The sequence below is a fragment of the Hemitrygon akajei genome, chromosome 2 (assembly GCF_048418815.1).
Source record: "Hemitrygon akajei chromosome 2, sHemAka1.3, whole genome shotgun sequence".
Classification (NCBI taxonomy): Eukaryota; Metazoa; Chordata; class Chondrichthyes; order Myliobatiformes; family Dasyatidae; genus Hemitrygon; species Hemitrygon akajei.
Window position 1 is genome coordinate 169,592,597 of NC_133125.1, and position 16,950 is coordinate 169,609,546.

The window sequence follows — 16,950 nt, forward strand, 5'->3', positions numbered from 1 at the left end:
TGATTAAAATAAACAGCTGGGCTTAATGTACTATTGCCTTAACTGTCATTTAAAATGTCATTTCAAAATTCACCCTTTTTTTGTTATAATGCAGTCCATTCATTAGAATTGCACAAACTCTGTGGAATTCAGTTCGTTTTCCTTCCAATATTCTTTCCGATCAGTAAAACATACCACCAATGAAGTGAAGAAGAAAATAAGTGAATAAAGATAGAAAAGGAAATCTAAAAACACGGCATTGTCTTTATACCATGGAAGGTCGGAATGTAGTTATTCTGGATAATAAATTATTTGTGGAGAGAGGACAACAGTATTAGCAGTTCATATCAATACCCATGAATCCACTGAAGTTACAAGATAAGCATATTGCGAACTGCTGAGATGGGGGCGAGTGTTATTGACAAGAAGGGATCTGGCCTCTCTGATAGACATAGAGACTGATGACCCAGGTGGTGGTGGTGCATGTAGGGAGAGGCTTGTAATCTCTAAAGGAGGAGTGTAAATGGGAGATAAATTGAGATCTCAAACTAGAAATAGGCGAGTGCTGAAGCCTACCAACAGGGTGTTTTAACGCATGATGCAATAGTTTGTCATATAATAACCAATAATTAAAATAGGCAGCCAATACTCAACTGATCTGCCTTCCGTGGTTCTCCAACATGAGTACCTCACATATAATCCAATGCTCATAGTTAGCAACAGACATGAATCGGGAATTCAAGTCAGATCAAGTCTGGATTCAGGAATAGAGAAAGAGAAAATAATGGTGGAGCTCCTGGGGTATAAGACACTGCAAGTGCAGGAAATTTGAGACAAACAGGAAAACTGACAATATCCACCAGGTCAGATAGAACCTATGGAAAAATAAATAAAGAATTAAAATTGAAGTTCTAACAACTGACATCAAAATTTGAGCTCACCATGGGCTTCGTCAGATACGAAGTTCAGAATCGGAGTACGATAGAGAATTAAAGTGTCAGGAATCCGAAAGTGTGAGTGAACTTGGCGGTAATTGATTTTAGGCTTTTGCACCGTCTTCTCCTCTCACCGTGCAGAAGACACAGAACTGGAAAACACGGTCCACCGGCTTTAATGACAACCTAAGACAGGACAAGATCAGAGTTCTTGGAAATACAGGAAAGTTAGAAGTAGAAGATAGAAGATGATAGGACTGGCGAGAAGCAAAGAGTGGGAATAAAGGGGCCTTTTCTGGTTGGCTGCAGTTCACTCGTGTGTGCCGCAGGGGTCGGCATTAGGATGGCTTCTTTTCACATTGGCAGATTGAATATAGAGCAGGGAGTTGCAAGGGCATGCACTTTGCCAACGATAAAGGCTGAGATTGTATCCTAAATGGGGAGAAAATTCAAAAATCAGAGGTACAAAGAGTCCTGGGAGTCCTCATGCAGGATTCGCTGAAGTTTATCTTCAAGGTTGAATCTGTAGTAAGGGCGGCTCATACACTCTTAATATTCTCTTCGTGAGGACTAAAATACAAATGCAAGGTTGCAATGCTAAGGCTTTATAAGGCATTGGTCCGAATGTACTTGGAATATTGTGATCGAGATGTATAATTCGAAATGTATGTTGTACACATCAGATATAAACAGTAAACAGCACAGTAAACAATACACGACTCACTGTCCCAGTGACAGGACTTCGGTGGTTTCATGTGATGAAATTATCGCTACGGATGGCAAACAAAACAAAGTTTTTCTCTGTATCTCGTTAAATATGACAAAAATAGGCCAATTAAATTTGCGCAAAACACTGAATGGATATTCTTCAAAGTGGTCATCCAATATCATAATGTGAACGCCAAATGCAGTACATTACATTCGATGGAGCTTCATTTGGAAAGAGTGCTTTGAACAACAAAATTCACCTTTTGCTGTAGGTTTCAATTCCACCAATTTAACTTCTGCGTCAAACAAATCAATTTGTGCGTGGAAGGTCATGTTTGACAAATCTTATTGAATTTCTTGAAGAGGTTACTAGGAAAATTGACGAGGGTAAAGCAGTGGATGTTGTCTATATGAACTTCAGTAAGGCCTTTGACAAGGTTCCACTTGGAAGGTTAGTTAGGAATGTTCAATCATTAGGTATTAATATTGAAGTAGTAAAATGGATTCTTCAGTGGCTGGGTGGGAGATGCCTGAGAGTAATGGTGGATAACTGTTTGTCAGGTTGGAGGCCGGTGGCTAGTGGTGTGCCTCAGGGAACTGTACTGGGTCCAATGTTGTTTGTCGTATACATTAATGATCTGGATGATGGTAAATTTGATTAGTAAGTATGCAGATGTTACTAAGATAGATGGCGTTGTGGATAATGAAGTAGGTTTTCAAAGCTTGTAGAGAGATTTAGGCCAGTTAGAAGAGTGGGCTGGAAGATGGAAAATGGAGTTTAATGCTGATGAGTGTGAGGTGCTACATTACGGTAGGACTAATCAAAATAGGACATACATGGTAAATGGTAGGGCATTGATGAATGCAGTAGAACAGTGATCTAGGAGTAATGGTGCATAGTTCCCTGAAGGTGGAATCTCATGTGGATAGGGTGGTGAAGAAAGCTTCTTCCATGGAGAGTAGGGGAGATTCAAATAAGAGGACATGAGTTGAGAGTTAAGGGGCAAAAGTTTGGGGGTAACACGAGGGGGAACTTCTTTGCTCAGAGAGTGGTAGCTGTGTGGAACGAGCTTCCAGTAGAAGTGGTAGAGGCAGGTTCGATTTTGTCATTTTAAAAAAATGGATAGGTATATGGACAGGAAAGTAATGGAGGGTTATGGGCTGAGTGCGGGCCAGTGGGACTAGGTGAGAGTAAGCATTCAGCACGGACTAGAAGGGCCGAGATGGCCTGTTTCTTTGCTGCAATTGTTATATGGTTATATGGTCCATACAGAAAATCTGCAGATGCTGGAAATCCAATCCTGATGAAGGGTCTCGGCCCGATACGTTGACTGTTAACTCTTTTCCATAGTTGCTGTCTGGCCTGCTGGGTTCCTCCAGTGTGATGCAATTAGTCCTGAGCTATTAATTTTCTCTGAATTCATTCTCTATGGCTACATTACTTTTCTTCCCAAGATTCATTGGTTAACAATTTTCTATTAGCTATTGCTTTGCTAATGAAAACTGTAACGGATGACAATCCCTTCTCTGTAATCCCACTAACTTTTAAACCATCTACACACTTACTAATCCTACCTCTTTCATTGACATTCAGATTATTTATATAGAGTATAAAACAAACTATAAGGAGTCTAGCGCCCCTGGGGTCTATTGTCATCCAGTAAAACTGATTCTTCATTGACGTCCTCTGCCTCTCATCATCAAGGCAAACACGAATCCAATTTTGAAACTTGCCTTGAATTCTATCAGCACGAATTTTAGTGCAGCATTCTATATCTATATTCTATAAAGCCTGAGTAGTCCAAGGTCTATGCAAACTGTATCAACTGAGCTACAAACACGAGGAAATCTGCAGCTGCTGGAAATTCAAGCAACACACACAAAATGCTTGTGGAACGCAGCAGGCCAGGCACATCTATAAGGAGAAGTGCTGTCGACGTTTAAGGCCGAGACGCTTCGTCAGGGACTCAGCCCGAAAGGTCGACAGTGCTTCTCCCTATGGATGCTGCCTGGCCTGCTGCGTTCCACCAGCATTTTGTGTGTGCAGCTGAACTACAATATCCTTTACCTTTATTGCTTCTTTGAAAAATTGAAACCAATTAATCAGAGAAAATTACCTCCTCTGAAAATTTATCGGAATGACCTTGCTTAATTTCTGCCTTTACAGGTGTAAATTACCCTATACCTCAGAATATGTTCTAATAATTGAAGTAGGTACAGAGAAGGTGTCAGGTGTATGTTTCTTTACATAGAGAGTGTTGAGTGCGTGGATTGGGCTGGCGGCGATAGTGCTGGAGGCAAGTACGATAGATTCTTTTAAGAGACTCCTGGATATGTACATTGGTCTTAGAAAAATAGAGCGCTATGGGTAAGCCTAGATAATTTCTAAAGTAGATGTTCGGCACAGCATTGTGGGCCGTAGGACCTGTACTGTGCTGTAGTTTTTCTGTGTTTCTAAGTTTCTCAGTTAATTGCCCGAGAACTGACAATAGCCTCTCGTAATTGTATTTACCTGGCTTATCACTGCTGTCCTTCCCGAATAAGGCTACTATGTTTGCTGTTCTGTTGTCCTCTAGTACCTCAGTTGCAAACAAAAACTTTTTAAAAAACTGTCAGAGCTCCATATATCTTTCTTGAATTCCTTCAAGCCTGAGATGCATCCTAGGGGATTTCCCTGTCTTTGCATGCGATCAGTTATGTAATATTCCTTTCAATTTTAAGTTTTAGGGTTAAATCCTTTTAAGAAGAAGATGTTTCATCATGTCACTGTTCTGTCCACAAAATGTCCAGCTATGTTTTTCTCTTTAATTGAAGCAGGAGAAGGATATTCATTTAATATTCATTATCCCTTTCTAGTGGTACTCTGAGATTTATAGAGTTGTGAAATGTCTATTTAAAATGCCCTCCTATGGATAACTCGACCACTTTCACCGTTACATTCCTTAAGCTGAGATCCCATTCTGCCAGTTCTCTCACAGTAATAGTTACTGGCAGACCGAACTGTACCTTCTGGGTGCATTTTAAAATTGAGCCACCCCGTCTGAGCCTTTCGTATTAATATTGGTGTAATTTCATCTACTTATACCACCATAACCGTAGTACCTTTACATTTCTCCGTGTTATCTCTACATTTATGCTCCTCTACCATTTATCGACAGTTAGGTGGCCTACGCATATCTGCAATGAAGTGACTGCCCGTTTTTGATCCTGCTTTATCTATTCAATCTTATTTGACCTCTGAAGTATTTCCTTCCTTACTGCAGAAACGCATTCCTTTGTCAACATGTACGTGCCACATCGTCTTTTACATGTCCTTCCTCCGCCACACGCCTTACAAAAACAACACAATAGCTCCTGGAAGGTTTAAACATCGCAGTGGATCAGATATTAGACCATTTACTCGCTGCTGCAGAACCCATGTTGCAATCACGACAATAGGTGTTTTCTGTGTGGAGTTTGCAGGTTCTTGCGGTATTGTTGTGAGTTTCTTCCAGCTGCCCCGGTTTCTTTCCACATTCCAAAGACCTGCAAATTTGCTGGCCAGCATCAATGGCACCTACTGCGTTGGTGAGGATTGATGGGTTAAGAAATTTATTTAATAGAACTACTATGGGAAAATCATGATCTGGTATCAATGGGCACAAAGGACTGAAGAGCCTGATTGTCTCAATCTATGTTTCAATCACTCTGTGGCCATATGTGTTAAGTTACCAGTTCTGCCCGACTTTCAACCAAGCTTCTGTGATAGAACTGATGGCACCTTGTGACATGTTTGTCCACTGTAATATTCTTTGTTCTAAATAATTGAGCTTTGCAGTCTATCCAGATGCCTTGCCATGATCATATTTGTCCAGCTGCTGGACTGACCAAGAATCCCTTCAGTATTTGACTGCATCTTCCCTTCTACTGTACACGTCACTGTATTCTGTCACCCTGCTAAATTAGGCTAAATCCTTCCAATCAACACAAGGAAATCTCCCCATGTGTGTTAAGCCAGTTTCGGTTCCATTTTCCCCAAAAAGAGTCCCAGTGATCCGCAAATCCAAATCCTTCACTCCAACACCAGTCCTAATACGAAGTTATCTTATCCTCCTATTTCCTGTAGTAACGTAGCGTGACTGTGGAACTGACCTGGATCTTACAACCTTGGATGCACTGTTCTTAATTAAATGATCTCGTTCCCGCAAGTCATCCATTTCTTGACTTATTTATTTCGAGATTCAATACGGTTATAGGCACTTGCGGCCCAACGAAAACGCGTCGCCAAATTACTCCCACATGACCAATTAAACTGTATGCCCTTGCAAAATGATAGGAAGTGGGAGCAGCAGTGGGAAACACACGCAGTCACGCATAGCACGCATAAACTCCTTAAGAGAGCAGCAGAAATCAACCCCGGTTACTGGCGCTGTAATAGATTAAAGCATTTATTATAACGACGTTAGTAGATTCATAGTGGACCACAGAGTCGGACTCCTACCCTTCCTACTTTCGAAACCCCAAATTTGTTTCGACTTCGGCACTAGAGCTGAAACATATTATCCAAGAATCTCATTCACAGCCACAAAGGAAATGGTTTGTATGCACCGCAGATAATTGAAATCCGATTTCTATAGCTCCCCTAATCTTTTTTTACACCTCCATTTTATCTAGCAAAGATATCCATGATGTCTGCCGATGGCTTTCACCATTTTATCATTTTACCGCCACTTCCGGCAGAATATAACGCGTTTTATCTGTTGACAAGGGGTGGTCCATACGATGCCTGCGCAACTCTCCCACTCTACCTGGTGGCCATCCATCGCTTTTCTGTCTGTGCCGCCAGGAGTTGTGGGATGACTGGCTCCATTAAGTTGCCCACAAAATGCAGGAGAAGCATAATTCTATTAAGGCGTTTAGATATCGAGAAACACGAAGTGTTGGGTCCCAGAAAGGGTACGAATGAGTCCCCAAGGCTTGATCGGATTTTACCCACGTTTATTGAGGGAGGCAAGAGAAGAGATTAAACATAGGAACGTAGAAAACCTACAGCACAATACAGGCCCTTCGGCCCACTAAGCTGTGCCGAACATATCCCCATCCCAGAAATTACTAGGGTCACCCATACCCTCCATTATTCAAGCCCGATATACCATCCAAAATTCTCATAAAAGACCCTATCGTATCCGCCTCCATCACCGTTGTCGGCAGCCCATTACACGGACTCACCACTCTCTGCGTAAGAAACTTACCACTGACATCTCCTCTGTATCTACTCCCAAGTACCTTCAACCTGTGCCCTCCTGTGGCAGCCATTTCAGCACTGGGAAAAAGCATCTGAATATCCATATGATCAAAGCTTTTCATCATCTTATACGCCTCTATCAGGTCACCTCTCATCCTCCGTCGCTGCAAGGAGTTCAGTTAACCTACTCTCAAAAGGCATGTTCTCCAATCCAGACAACGTTCTTGGAAATCTCCTCTGCACCCTTTCTATGGTTTCCGCATCCGTCCTGTAGTGAGGCGACCAGAACTGAGCACAGTACTCCAAGTGGGAACTGACCAGGGTGCTATGTGGCTGCAACGCTGCCGCTCGGCTCTTAAATTCAATTCCACGATTAATGAAGGCCAATACACCGTCTGTCTTCTTAACCACTGAGTCCACCTGCGCTGTTGCTTTGAGTGTCCTATAGACTCGAACCCTAAGATCCCTCTGATCCTCCACACTGCCGTCTTACCATTAGTACTATATTCTGCCATCATATTTGACCTACCAAAATGAACCACCTCACACTTATCTGGGTTGAACTCCATCTGCCACTTCTCAGCCCAGTTTTGCATCCTATCAATGTCCCGCTGTAACCTCCGACACCCCTCCACACCATTCACAACACCCCCAACCTTTGTGTCATCAGCAAACTTACTAACCCATCACTCCAGTTTCTCATCCAGGTCATTTATAAAAATCACGAAGGGTAAGGGTCCCAGAACAGATCCCCGAGGCACACGTCTCGTGACAGACCTCCATGTAGAATATGACTCGTCCACAACCACTTTTTGCCTTCTGTGGGAAAGCCAGTTCTGGTCCACAAAGCAATGTGCCCTTGAATCCCATGCCTCCTTAATTTCTTGTATGGCTCCGATGCCTGGCATGGGGTACCTCGTCAAATGCCTTGCTAAAATCCATATACACTACATCCACTGCTCTTCCTTCAACAATGTGTTTAGTCACATCCTCAAAAAATTCCATCAGGCTCTTAAGGCACGACCTGCCCTTGCCAAAATCATGCTGACTATTCCTAATCATATTATACCTCTCCAAATGTTCATAAACCCTGCCTCTCAAGATCTTTTCCATTATCTTACCAACCACTGAACTAAGACTCACTGGTCTATAATTTCCTGAGCTATCTCTACTCCCTTTCTTGAATAAGGGAACAACATCCGCCACCCTCCAATCCTCTAGGACCTCTCCCGTCGATTGTTGGGGTCTTCACCAATACCTTCGTGTATTCTCTAGGCACAGGCTAGGGGGTAAGAACCGGAGTGAAGGAACGTAGAATGGAACCGATAGAAAGAATAAAAAAATAACATGTGGTCATTTGCCAAGGAAGGGCAGACAGATGACAGGACAAGAATGCAGCTAGCAGCGTGAGTAGCAGTGCATTAGGGATACAGAATCAAAACGGGTAGCAAATACAGGACTCAAAGTTCTATATCTCAATGCAGAGATTATAAAAATAAAATGGATGACCTCGTTGTTGTATAGATTTTCAGATATGCTTTTTGGTCATCAATGAATCGTGCCTGAAAGGTGGTTGTATTTGGGACTGAATATCCAAGTTTACGCTTTGCATCGGAGGGATAGGAAGGTAGGCAGAGGGATGACCGTGGCTCTGCTGGTAAAAATGGCATCAAATCAGTAGAAAGATGTGACATTTCATCGGAAGATGTTGAATCATTGTGTGTTGAGCCCACAAACTGCAAGGGTAAAAGGATCTGGATGGTAGTTATATACAAGCCAATAGCTGGGATGTGGAACACAGATTAAAACGGAAAATAGAAAAAGCGTGTCAAAAGGGCAATGCTATGATAGTTATGCAGACAGATTGTAAAAATCAGATAGGTAAGGGATATCAGGAGAGTGTGTTTGAATGCCTACGAGATGGCTTTTAGACAAATTTGTTGTTGAGCCTACTCGCGGGTCAGCTACATTGGATTGGCTGTTATGTAATGAATCGGAGGCGATTAAGCACCTTAAGGTAAAGGAACCCTTAGGAGCCAGTGATCACAATATGATAGAGTTTAACATGAAATTTGATATGGAGAAAATAAAGTCTGTTGTAGCAGCATTTCAGTGGAGTAAAGGAAATCACAGTGGTATGAGAGAGGAGTTGGCCAAAGTAAATTGGAAGGAGATTCTGGCAGGGGTGACTGCAAAGCAGCAATGGCGTCAGCTCCTGGGAAAAGTGAAGGTAGTACCGGATAGATGTATTCCAATAATGAAGACATTCTGAAATGGCAAAATAGTACAACTGTGGATGACAAGGGAATTCAAAGTTAATCTAAGAGTAGAAGAGAGGGCATACAACAAAGCAAAAGTTAGTGGGAAGACAAAGGATTGGGAAGATTCTGAATTTCCCCATGGGGATGAATAAAGTATCTATCTATCTATCTATCTAAAGAGACCATCCAAAAGAATCATTGGGGGGGGGGGAGAAAGATGAAACATGGAAGCTCGCTAGTAAACAATATCAAAGTCGATAGTTAAGGCCAGAGAAATAATAACGGGAGACAAGAAGAAAGTAGCTGAACTGAATGAATATTTTTCCTCAGTCGTCACTGTACAAGACACTATCAGTGAGTCAGATGTTTAAGGCTGTGGTGGAAGAAAACTGAGTGCAGATACTATTACAAGAGAGAAACTGCTCAAAAATATGAGAGACTTAAGAGCACATAAGTCACCCGGATCGTATGAATTGCACCCTAAGGTTTAGAAAGAGGTAGCAGTTGAGATTGTGAAACCATTAGTAATGATCCTTCAAAAATCATTCGACCTTTGGCATGGTGCCAGAGGACTGGAAAATTGTAAATGTCATTCCACTCTTTAAAAAAAGGAGGAAGGTAGCAGAAAGTGGGTGGTTTTATAGGCCCCTCAATAGTCACAGAGACATCGAGGAACAGATAGGCAGGCAGAATTTCTGCTCACATGTCTTATGGTCGTACCAACTTAATTTTTGACAAGTGACGGAGGAAGTTGATGAAGGTAGAGCAGTTCATTTGCCAACATGGATATATTAAGGCTTTTCACAAATTCCCTCATGGGGGCAATCGAGAAAATTAGGATACATGGGGTCTGCGGCGAATTTGCTGAACAGGTTTGCGCTTGGTCATGGTCGAAGAGATTAATACGAGCTGGAGATCTACAATTAGTGGTGTGTGCTTGGACCTCTGCTGTTTGTGATGTATATAAATAATCTTGATGAAAATTTACATGGATAGGGTTGAAATTTTGCGGATGATACCAATATTGATGGAGTTGTGGATAGTGTAGAAGACTGGCTAGGAATACAGTGCGAGATAGATCAGTTCCAGTAATGGGCAGAGTCATGACAGATGAAATTTAACACAGATACATGTGAGGTGTTGAAACTTGATCGGGCAAATGCAAGCAGACAGTACATTGTTAAGGGCAAGAGCCTTAACTGTGTTGATGAGCAGAGAGATGTTGGTGTCCTTGAGAGTGTCTTCACGTCGATAATTGGTTAGTAAGGCTTCTGGAATGCTTGCTTTCATTAGTCAAGAAATTGAGTACAAATGTCAAGAAGTTATGAGGTAATTTTTTGGAACTATGCTTTGGGTACAGCTGGAGTATTGCATCCTGTTCTGGGCACCCTATAGTTTACAGGACTTCAAAAAGGTGACAGGTTCTTAAGAATTAATAAGTTCTGAAAAATTTATCAACTTTAGCTAACATATCACGAATCCCTCATGTACATCCTGCGCTTTGTTTTTGGCATATAATTTATCTTAGCTAAAGGTTATCTCAAACTAACCAACACCACAAACCTAACAAAAAGTCAGTAGTGCACTGATGCACATTTATATAAACCACAACCCTCAAACCACACACTATCTCCCATTCATTCTTTAGAATTTCTCTTGCATCTTTGCAGTTGTAGAGCTTCATAACGCATTTTTGAAACTCGTAGAGCACCGGTACGCTTTGAATCCTTTGAAACCAAAACTAAGAGTGACTCTTTAGAGTGCAATACAAAAGGCATAAGAACATAAGAAAGAGGAGCAGGAGTTGGCTATCTGGCCCGCCGAGACTGCTCCACCATTCAATAGGAAGGCTGATATGGCCATGGACTCATCACTACCTACCTGAATTCACCATCCTCCATAACGCTTAATTCCCCTTCTATGCAAAAATCTATCCAGCCTTGCCTTATATATATTTACTGATGTAGCCTGCACTATTTCATTGGGCAGAGAATTCCACAGATACACCACTCTCTGGGAAAAGTATTTTCTCTTCATCTCCAACGTAAATCTATTGCTCTGAATCTTGAGGGTATGTCCCTTAGTTCTTGTATCATCTACGACTGGAAAAACAACTTTACTGCCTCTATTTTATCTATCCATTTCATCTATACGTTTCGATAACATCTCCTCTCATTCTTCTGAATTCCAGCGAGTACAGTCCCAAGCAACACAATCTCCCCTCATAGTCTAATCACCTCAAATCTGAAATCAACCTGGTGAACCTCCTCTGCACCGCCTGCAAAGCCAGTATATCCTTCTTCAAGTAGGGAGACCAGAACTGCACGCAGTACTCCAGGTGTAGCCTCACCAGGAACCCCATACAATTGAAGATCAACCTCACTGCTGTTAAATTTAATCCCTCAAGCAATGAAGGCCAGGATTCAATTTGCTTTCTTGATATCCTGCTGCACTTGAAAACTAACCTTTTGTGATTCAACCAACATTTTGTGATTCAAAAACCCTCTGATGCCTATTTCAAGAATACTTTTATGCTTTAAAGTTTTAAAATAAAGTAAGGCTGGGAGGTAAAAAAAAAAAAAGTATTATATGGGAGTATTCCTATTATAAGAACTGGCTGCTGATTAATCGCAGATAATGTGCCACTATTAGAACTCCTTCACGGCAAATGTATTACTCGCCCTTTTTAGCAGATGGTTAGTTTTGATCTATGCACTGATTGCTAAAATGCTTCGTGCAAGACGTAGGCCTCCTAAACATCGACAAAAATTGTCTTCCACCAGATGATTACAATCTATTCTTCTTTATTGTTTCACTTAGATAAACCAGAATCTGGTCGGTCCATTTGTGCCATCATTTTAAATAATTGCTGCTGTCCTTATTCGCAAACGCGGCTAATATATTGCTTCCATGATGCTCAATTAGAGTCTTCGAGGAGTCAAAACCAGGCCTGCCCTGTCCAAATTGAACAGCAGACAATAGTCTTTTTCAGTTTCTACAAAACGCTGATAATCATTCTAATTAGAAAAAAATTGCTTCTCTCCGTGTGAGAGCTGTCGGACATCTAGCAATTGTAGGATCGTGTGACCTTTATCAGAAGTTGACATCAAAGTGTCTCTGCCATTAATTGAGATTGTTTCTATGCTTTAATCCATTTTAAATTTTATTAATCATATAATTTTCTTCTCATTTATCAACCTTTTTAAAATTCAGAGCAGGTACTGGCTGCTCCTCCAAAATTAATTTATTGTCCATATACAGTTCCACGTAACTTTATTTTATTCCTCATAAGGATGCTACAATGAATGTCATTCTGTGATAGACTGTCAGCCTAGGAAAGAATGTTGGAGCGCACTTGATAGATTCAAAATTCAAGATTCAAGATTCAAAAACTTTATTGTCATTCCAACTCAGCTCTGTAGGGCAGAATGAGACAGCGTTTCCCAGGGGCAAGTGAAATCATAACATAACATACGCAACAAATAGTAAACACAACAATAAATAGTAAAAACTCAACAGCCACATGTCGGTTAAAGTCAAGTTATAAGTGTCCAGTGCAAGTTAAAAGTGTCCAAAGCAGAGTCAGGTAGAACAGGTATTTAGCAGTCTGACTGCCTTTGGCAGGAAGCTGTTTAGTAACCTTGTGGTTTTTGTTTTGATGCTCCTGTAACGTTTGCCTGCTGGCAGAAGAACAAACAGTTTATGGAGAGGGTGTGAGCGGTCTTTAATGATGTACCGTGTCTTCTGGAGGCATCGACTCTGAAAGAGGTCTTGCTTAGAAGGTAACCTTCTTTGCTCCCCAACCACCCTCTGCAAGGTCCTGACGAAGGGTCTCGGCCCGAAACGTCGACAGTGCTTCTCCCTATAGATGCTGCCTGGACAGATGTGTTCCACCAGCATTTTGTGTGTGTTGTTTGAATTTCCAGCATCTGCAGATTTCCTCGTGTTCACCCTCTGCAAGGCTTTTTTTTTTGTCGGCAGCACCGCAGCTGGAGTACCAGGTTGTGATGCAAAAGGTCAGCACACTCTCAACCACGACTCTGTAGAATGTAGTTAAGATGTTAGTGGGGAGTGATGCTTGTTTGAGTTTCCTCTCTGCAAAACAACCAATTTCATGACATGTGCCAAAGATATTCAAGCTGATTACCTGATTCTGATTCAAATTCTGTATGTCTCAAATCTGTTCTTCATCGTTACCTGATTGAAGTTATGAGACGCTTAGATAGGATGAATTGAGTCACCTCTAGTCTCCATATATTAGACCTGACCAATCTAGAATCCATCAATCTCTGCTTTAAATATACTTAAATACAGTACAGCACAGAATTAAACCCTTCAGCGCATCTAGTCCATGTCAAAAACAATTTAACTGCCTACTCCCAATGGCCTGCTCTGGCGCCATAGCCCTCCATACCCATACTAATCTTGTACCTATCGCAACTTCTCTCAAACGTTGCAATCGAGCTCTCATGGACAGTTTGCGCTGACTGCTCATCCCATACTCTCACGACCCACTGAGTGACGAGGTTTCCCTCACGTTCCACTTAAACTTCTTCCCTTTCACCTTTAAGCCATGACATCAGGTTGTTGTTCCACCAAACCTAAGTGGAAACACCCTGCTGGCATTTACCCTATCTATAACCCTCATACACCTGTACACCTGGCATAATGGTAGAGGCAAATACATTCGAGGCTTTTTAAGAGAGGTGGATGGTAAAGAAGGTAGTCGGCTTGCTTGCCTTCATGGGTAGGGCTCTACGTGCAGCGCTTGGGATTTCATGCTACATTTGTACAAAATGTTGATGAGGGCACATTTGCACAATTCTGGTCACCTCGCTCTGAGAAGGTTGTCATTAAGCTGGAGAAGGTGCAGGCTGTGAATGGGACTGGAATGGCTTGAGTTAGAAGTAAGGTTGGGACTTTTCTCCCTGGAGTGTAGAAAGTTGAGCGATGATAAGGTCATTAGGATCCCATCCTGCTTTTACAGTTTTCTTTCACCAGTATGGAGGCGGAGGAGAGGGACGAATCCATACGGGTAAGTGACACACTCCTCACCACCCCACCCCGCCGCGTATCAAGTAACTTGGATGGGACAGGAAAACTCGATGAGTGCTCGCTAACCTGGAGTGGATATTAACGGGGTAAGGGGAAGAACAGAATCCAGGGTTCTGAGGAGGTAGACTTATTGCAACTTATCTCCATGGCAGCCCTGGTTGCAAAGCGTTCGGTGGTGTTGGGCCTGAAACCCACAGAGTTCTTAGTGGATCATTTATGCCCTAATGGAAGCTCAAAAGGGCAAGATACCGAGAGAATATAGAACTAGGGGATATCTCAGAGGGATAGATTGAGGTACAGACCTGTTGCCTTGACGTCGCACGTGATGAAGACCATGGAGCGGCTGATAATACAGAATCTGAGGCCACAAACCAGGCACGCCCGGGATCCTCTTCAGTTTGCGTATAAGGAGAAGGTGGGAGTGGAGGATGCTATCACGTATTTGCTGCACAAATCCCTCTCTCACCTGGATGGGGTCAGTGGTGCTGTGAGGATTACATTCCTGGACTTCTCTAGTGCATTTAACACCATCCAGCCCAAGATCTTAAGGCACAAACGGAGATGGGAGTAGACTCTCACATGGTGGATTGGATAGTGGATTACTTGACAGATAGACCTCAGTATGTGCGGTTGGGAGACTGTAGGTCTGACACGGTGGTCAGCAGCACAGGAGCGCCGCAGGGGACCGTGCTCTCTCCGGTCCTGTTCACCCTGTACACATCAGACTTCCAATATAACTCGGAGTCCTGCCATGTGCAGAAGTTCGCTGATGAGACGGCCATAGTGGGGTGTGTCAGGAATGGACAGGAGGAGGAGTATAGGAAACTGATACAGGACTTTGTGATATGGTGCAACTCAAACTACCTGCGTCTCAATATCACCAAGACCAAGGAGATGGCGGCGGACTTTAGGAGATCTAGGCCTCATATGGAGCCAGTGATCATTAATGGAGAATGTGTGGAGCAGGTTAAGACCTACAAGTATCTGGGAGTACAGTTAGACGAGAAGCTAGACTGGACTGCCAACACAGATGCCTTGTGCAGGAAGGCACAGAGTCGACTGTACTTCCTTAGAAGGTTGGCGTCATTCAATGTCTGTAGTGAGATGCTGAAGATGTTCTATAGGTCAGTTGTGGAGAGCGCCCTCTTCTTTGTGGTGGCGTGTTGGGGAGGCAGCATTAAGAAGAGGGACGCCTCACGTCTTAATAAGCTGGTAAGGAAGGCGGGCTCTGTCGTGGGCAAAGTACTGGAGAGTATAACATCGGTAGCAGAGCGAAGGGCGCTGAGTAGGCTACGGTCAATTATGGAAAACCCTGAACATCCTCTACATAGCACCATCCAGAGACAGAGAAGCAGTTTCAGCGACAGGTTGCTATCGATGCAATGCTCCTCAGACAGGATGAAGAGATCAATACTCTCCAATGCCATTCGGCTTTACAATTCAACCGCCAGGAGTAAGATATGTTAAAGTGCCGGGGTTAGGACTCAATGTATTTAAGTAAACTACTTAAGAACTTTTTAAAAGCTATTATTAATGCTTTTTGAGAGGGTGATTTTAGATGCATATCATATTTTTACTGAGTTAAGTATTGTATGTAATTAGTTTTGCTACAATAAGTGTATGGGACATTGGAAAAAAATGTTGAATTTCCCCATGGGGATGAATAAAGTATCTATCTATCTATCTGTCTATCTATCTATCTATCTATCTATCTATCTATCTATCTATCTATCTATCTATCTATCTACCTATCTATCTATCTATCAGATAAGAAACTGTCCAAACTCACCAACTGTCCCCAGTAATCCACTCGCCTGATGGCATTATTTATTGCAAATCCATTTAACAACATTGACCTCACCCTTTCGGAGTTATTTCTTTTGTCCTACCCATTCCTCACCAGCACTGCAGCTACATAACAACGTCTCCGCTCGACCTGAAGCTTTAGCGCTGCTTCTTCAGAGATACTGCCCGACCTGCTTGGCGTTTCCAGCATGTTCTGATTTTGTTTCCGACTTCCTGCATCTGCAGGTCTTTTACTTCGATTTTTCATTGTAACCCTCTGCCCAGTAGGACCTTGGGCTGAAGTATTAAAGCATATCCAGAGCTGAGACGAATCCTTGGAGGGAAGGTCTACTCGGGACAAGATTTGAAACTGAATTTGAGGCGAGCTCAGAACAGCTGTGATCCAACTGGATGGAAAAAAGAAACCTCGAGGGGCCGAATGGCAGAGTCTTGCTCCTACTTCTTAGGGAAAACACCTGATCGTACCAGGAATTAGCCTGGGAAACCTTCTCCCAAGTTCCTCCAGCGTAGATTTGCTCCTCCATAAGCAACCAGATGAAAGGTTTACACAGGTGTTGTCTCCTCTATAGTTGTAACACAGCTTTTCCCTCCTTTCAAGCGCCATCCCCAGTCCAGTCCTGCAGGTTAATATATTTCGCTCGTAAGTCTTGTGCCTAGTGTGGAAGCTCAGATCTGTTCTTGCTGTTACATGTTCCCAGGGATAGTAACTAGAATCACAGCGTAAAAATCCCCACCACATCAGGAAAGACCCGTGTCCCTGGTTTCTGTCACCACCACTTGCTTAGCATGCTTCAATGAAAGTTGGTTGCAGGCAAAATAAAATCATGTTTTAACTTGCTAGACGGGAGTCGCTTGAATCAAGCGCAGGTTTTGCTGCAAATTCTTTGTTTTGGAAAAGGTATCACCATCATTCCATGCCTTGTGGTCAAAAGAGCTCCAGACCTGTCTTTTCTCTGAAAACTGGTAGTGAGAGAGGTAAAAC